This window comes from Phocoena phocoena, chromosome 1 (assembly GCF_963924675.1).
Source record: "Phocoena phocoena chromosome 1, mPhoPho1.1, whole genome shotgun sequence".
Taxonomy (NCBI): domain Eukaryota; kingdom Metazoa; phylum Chordata; class Mammalia; order Artiodactyla; family Phocoenidae; genus Phocoena; species Phocoena phocoena.
Window position 1 is genome coordinate 19841095 of NC_089219.1, and position 6415 is coordinate 19847509.

Consider the following 6415-nt stretch of genomic DNA (forward strand, 5'->3'; position numbering starts at 1 on the left):
GTAATAATAGTATCTACCTCCTAGAATTATTGTGGGAACTAAATGAATTTAATATGTGTCTGGCACATAGTAGGTACATAACAAATGTCAATTATTATTGTTATCATCATCATCATTTCCTTCTGGGAGCCTCAGTTTTCTCATCTGTGAAATGGGAATTCATCTGTTCATTCAACAAACTGTTGATCATCATCCATGTTCCAGGCATTGTGGTTAAGATCCGGGGCAGCTATACAGATGAATACGTCAAGGTCTGTGTCTGGAGGAATTAACCTTCGGGTGTGGCAGGCAGTCAGAGTTAAAACCCAGTGGGAGGAAAGCCAGGGAATATGGAAAATCTACTGTATAGATGTGGGGTGACCTGGGGTGGTGAGACGCTAGCTCCAAAACTGGACTCATTGAGGTGAGGGATGGAACTGATTCCATGTCCCCTGCTCTTTCCAGTATGTTGAGTTGGCATGAAAACGTTTGGGATGGGCTCCAGTTGTTGACCCAAGCCAGACAGAAAGGGGAAGTTAGACTACCAGAGAGCCCAAGGTTTAGGGCAGGTCTAGATAGATACAATTAAGGGTCAGGGAAGAATGAACCGACTTGTATCTCAGGAATTTTTCTCCTAAAATATTATCTTAATTTTAAAAATTATGTGAAATGATGTATAAATTTAATTCTTTAGATTTTTGTCCTTTTTGAAAAAAATGAGTGAAATTTTTATTTTAATGGAGGTCAATATCTGATAGGAGCAACCAAATTATACCGCCACCTGGTGGCAGCATACTAAAATCACAGGTTTGTTTTATTTTGTTTGAGATGAACAAAACACTACAAGCTCGATTTTTGGATATGACCAGAGATATCAACGCCATTCCCCCCATTCCTCCTCTCCCCACCCCTTTACTAAAACCCGACTTCTATAGTTGATGCTCCCAATTTCCCAGCTTTTTGCCTGAGCCACACCTACTCAGCAGACAAGCCAACCAGCTCCTTCTCCCTGTCTCTTGCCCTTCACCAGGCCTGGAGAGCCTCAGGCCCACTTTCTTTCCAGCTCTACATCTGTGCTAACACATCCCCAAGCCCTTAGCCCAGCCTGAAAAGGGAATGTGAGAATATGGAGAGAACCTAGTCCAAGCGTAATGGCTGAGTGCAGATGGTACACTTGGACTGTTGTGGGCTCAAATCCCTGCTGACCACTTACTGGTTGTGGGTCTCTGGACCTCTCTAAGGCTTCTCTGAGCCTCAGATTCCCCATCTGAAAAATGGGACGGAGTCTGGATTCAACAAGAGACTTCTTGTTCTTTCTACTATATGTCTTTCTACTTCTCTTTCTACAAGAGCTGGAGTGGGTGGAGACCAAGCAATCATGGGGAGGAATGGGACGGAAGAGGAGCGCTTCCGCCTCTTGGGGCACCTATCCAGAACTGGCTAAGGCCTAGCCTTGCCTGCAGCTCTTTCACAGTCTCCCTCCCAGGCTCTCCCCATCCTAGTCTACCCAGTCTTCTCTAACAGATTTCTTCAGAGCCTGGCCCTAACACCTCGCACCCTCTTACAGTCAATCCACTTAGCACTCAAGGGGCAATGAATGAGCAAAGGTCCATTAGCCCCTCCTTGGGGCCCAGAGAGGGCAACGCTTAACCCTCTAAAATGGCTCACAAAAGGTAGTGTTGCAGGCGCTTAAGAAGGGGAGAAGTTTTGGAGCTGGGCTTCCCCAACCGTGGCAACTACCAGAGCCCTGTCCTGAAGCACAGGAAACCAGCCTTCTGGTTGATGGTGAAGCTGCCTCGATCTTGTTGTGTGGCCTTGGATAAGGCTTAGCTCTGTCGAGCCTCATATTCCCCATCTGTAAAACAGAGCACCCCAATCTACTTCAGCCCCAGCAACATGGCTGCTGGGACTGCTGAAGAGGTGGGCAGGGTCGGGGCATCCTCTCCCTTCCCCTGCCTCCTTGGGGAACCCCAGGACCCTGCTCAGAGGAGGAGGCGCCACTTCCCCTGGGCAGGTAGGTCCCAGGGGACTCTGTGATCCTCTCCCACCCTCGCTGTGGGCAGCCAGCGCTAAGTGCTGTATTAATTGTTACCAACTCTCCCTTGGGAAGCAAATTCAAAATGAGGTCACCATGGTAACCCAGACGGTTGCAATGTGACCAAATTTTTAAAGTGCTCCACGTGTTCCAGGCACCTTACCTCTCAGTGGAAAAGAAAATACTGGGGCCTCAGTCCCACACTTCAGTGGTCTGGGGAGCCCTGGAGCTCTCCCGCACCAAGAAAGGGTGAGGAGGGGCAGGGCAGAGCTGGGAATGACATCCCGGTCCCGAACGAGGCCTGACCGGAGAGCCAGAGGCCCTGGGTTTAGTCTCAGCTCTGGCACCATCTTGTCTGCAGCTCCAGGCTGGCCTCGTCTTCTCTGGGCCTCTAGTAACGCTTCACCCAGCAGTATCTCTTCAGAGATCAAATGAATGAGCCAGTGGGTTGTTAACCTCACAGGTCGGGTGGAGGGTGATGGAGAAGGCCAGGGAGTTTTTTGCTAATCAGGCCTCCAAGGCAGAGAGACCACCTGGATTCAAATGCTACCTCTGCTGCCACCAGCTGCGTGACCTTGGGCCCGGGACTTCACCCCTCTGAGCTTTGGCTTCCTTACCTATAAGAGAGGGGCTGACAGTAGTGCCTTCCCTTTGGGGCGGTTGTAAAGTTTAAATAAGATAGCCCATGGAAGGTGCTTAGCACGGCGCCTGCACACAGGAGGTGCTAACATCATCCTTGCTGCCGTGCCCGATGTGCCAGGCCCTGAGTTCAGCCAGCTACACGTGATCTAGCAGTGAATCCTCACCACGTTCCTCCCACGAGATGCTTGCTGTTATGAAGCCCATTTTACAGATGTGGAAACTAAGGTTAGCAAGGTGAGACAACTCACTGAGGTGCAGAAACACCCATGGAGTGGGGCTTGGATTCTGACCCAGGGCTGTTCTTGAGTCTGAACTCAAACCCCTAACCACTCCCTACACAGCCTGAGGATGAAATGAGACGTGTGTTGAGTACCCAGCAGTCGGTGCTTATTAAGTAGCGTGTGGCATACAGCTGGTGCTCATTAAATAGTGGGCAGTCACAGGCACATCCAGGTTTCGTGTCATAGCCACTGTACTGCTCCAACCGCTGTCTTCTGGAGCTTGGGTACCGGATCTGGGGGGTTCAGAACTTCCATGGCTCAGGCAGTGATGGGGGATGAGTAGGCCCCTCTTTAGGCCACTGCATCACAGTGGCCCTGCCTGTCCCTGGGGCCCTGGCTGCCCTCACACTGTGGGGACACAGACGGCCAGAAGCTGCCTCTGACCTCATCCCACCCTAGCTACTCTCTGGCCTTCACGGCCCCCACCTAACCCCTTCCTGCTGGGTCAGGCCCCCACCCCACCCTCCCCTCCCGGCCACCCCCAGGCAAAGCTGGCTTTCCCAGGACAGAACGGGGTCAGGCCTGCTGAGTGGTAGATGAATTTAATAACCAGCCATTCCTACCACCAGCCCATTTGCCCTCCACTGTCCCAGGCCCACAGAGGGGCCAGAGTCAGCCTATCCGTCAGGGGAGAGAAGTCAGAGGAGTGGAAAACACCCTCCCAGCCAGCTCAGGGCACTCCAGGAGCCCAGAGCAGCTCAAAGCTGAAAACTTGGGGTACGGACACCCCGGTTTTAGCCCTTCTCCCCAATGCTGGTATGGCCTTGAGCAAATCATTGCTATTCTCTAAGCCTCAGCTTCTCCATCCACAAAATGGAGTGGATAATCCCCACTGCCTGCCTCCTGGGGTTGCTGTAGGGCCTGAGCCAGTAGCAGATGTGTTCTCCCTTTGTAAATCCCTGTGCCCACATAATACATGATTCTGGTTATTGATAATCTTGGCTGTTATCTGGGTTGGGTCCCCCCAGAAGCAGACCCTGAGACAAGTTTGAGAGAGGTGCCCTTGGAACTTCTTGGGCAGTATTGCCCTGGTGGGGAAGTGGGGAAGTGAGGCAGGGAAGGAAGAATCCAATTCAGGGATTCTGCAGGCTACAGAGAACAGGCTACATAGGATCGGCCGGTCTAGAGACTTCTGCGAGATAGGGTAGCATGGGCCTCAGATTCGTCCTACTCAAGAGGTGAGAAGCTGGGCTATTATCCACCAGCTCTCATCACCTTTGGTTGAGGACTGCTCCCTAAGACACTTTGCTGCTTCCCAGCACTCCCAGATGCCCTGTGGGGGGGCCAAGCATGCCCTCTGGGCAGAGAAGGCCTTCAGATAGGTTGCAAGTACTTAGATAGGAGGCCATCATGTGTACACGAATGGTGATGCTGAGCGGATGCAGACAGGATCCCACGTGCATAATCTCATTTGTTGTTATCCTCACATCAGCCTTATGAGGGAGGTACTATTATTAGCCCCATTTTGCAGACGAGGAATGTGAGGCTCAGAGAGGTAACGTTCACTTGCCCAAGGCCACACAGCTCAGAAGGGGTGAGGCGAGGATTAGAACTGGCTGCAGGGTCTTTGGTCTTTCCACTGCCTCCCAAGTTGGCAGGACTCACTTGCATGTGGGTTGCAGCCAGTAGCGTGCTGATAAATGTTTAGCCACGGGAGAAAAAAAGCCCTGGCTTATAGTGTTTACTGGTTGCCATGGTATAAATACTCCCACCATGGCCAATTTCAAGCTACCAAAGCTATGTCTGTCACTGAACACAGAGCTGGAAAAAGATGCTAACAATTGGCTCTCATGAGCTGGTATGAGCTGGCTCCAGCACACCGCTTTTGGAACATTTTTGGTCTCACCTCCTACCAGTGTAGCTCTCAGTACTGAGCAGACTGAATTTCTCTCTAGGGTGAAAACACATCACACCTGTTCTAGCTCCCACCCCTTTGCCCTTACTATTCCTTCCCTCTGGGATGCCCTTTTCTTCTTCTCTGTGTTTCCAAATCTTATTTACCTTTTAAGAGCCTGCTCTGGTCCCACTTCCTCTAGGTTGTATTGGTCAGGATAAGTACCACTAGCTGCTATAACAAACAGCCCCATAATCTCAGTAATTTAACACAATCTAAATTGATTGCCCCTTCGTCCTGTAGTCCAGGGGAGGTTCTTTTCACCCTGGAATGCAGATTCCTTCCATTCTTTTTCCATTTTTAAATGCTACCATCATCAACACTTCACATCCAAATTCACCACAGAATGAGGAGAGATCAGAAAGGATCCCACAGGAGTTATATGGCCAGCCCTGGAACTGACGCTCAACATTTCTACCTATTTTGTTGATCAGAACTGCCCCTCCTGACTGCAACGGGGTCAAGAAATATGGCTTAACTGGAAATGTGATTTTCTTACAAGGAGAAAATGAAACCACGAAAATGAAACAAAGCCAGCTTCTGCTTCTACTTCCCCAACTTCCACAGTCCAACCAATTTCTTTCTCTTCTAGATTTTTCCAGAACATACTGTCCAGAAACTGTTTTCTTTGGTCTTTGACTCAGACTGCCAGGCATGGTTAATGGGTCGGTCTTCTCTGCCTCCGTAGACTCACAGAGGCTGAGCTATGGAAACTCCCAGAAGCAGGGTTCCCAATTCTTGTTTCAGGTGTAAGTCACCTGTGGATTCAGGGTTCCTGATAATGCAGGTCTGGGAAAGAGCCCAGCAATCAGTATTTTTAACCAGATTGTTAGGTAGTTCGGATGTGCGGCAAACACTGGAACCAGTGATCTAGTCCAAAGGTCCCATTTCATGGATGTGGACACTGAGGCCCAGAGAGGGGGAGGAGTTTGCCCTAAGCCATGGAGTAAGTTAAAGCTGGATCTGAAACTCAAACCCAGGGCTCCTGACTTTTAACCCTGGGCTCTGTTTATACGCCATGGTGTGTTTCCACAAGGAGACCGGACCGTAAACTCTAACACAAGGCGCTGGTCGATGCTGAGTCGGTCGTGAGTTATCAAGATGACTTTTGAGCTGAATGTGAGCTCTAGAGGTAAGCAGACCTGGGTTCAAATTCTACCTCTTCCACCTGCTTGTTTTGGGATCTTGGACAAGTCTCTCTACCCCTCTGAGCCTCGGTTTCCTCAGCTGGAAAAGGGGGATGATAAAAGCACCTATTCCATAGGTTAGGAGGAGACAATGTATGAAAAGTGCTCAGCATGGCATCTGGTAAGTTCTCAGTAAATACTTACTGTTGGCTCTGGGTATCTGCCGAGGTGAGTTGTTGTTCTCAAGGAGCCTGAGGAGCATCTGGAAACAACCTCTAGGAGGAGGCTAATCCAGAAGAGAGCCTCTCCTCCTCTGGGTAAAGTTTCAGTCACTGTGCGGATCTTTCATGAAAATCAGCTCTCGAAATGTCCATGCAGAGCCCTTGGAAACTCAAGCAGCACAGCTTGATCTTGGTTTTTATCCAGTTGGGCGCATAGCTAATTGCTTCAAAAATAT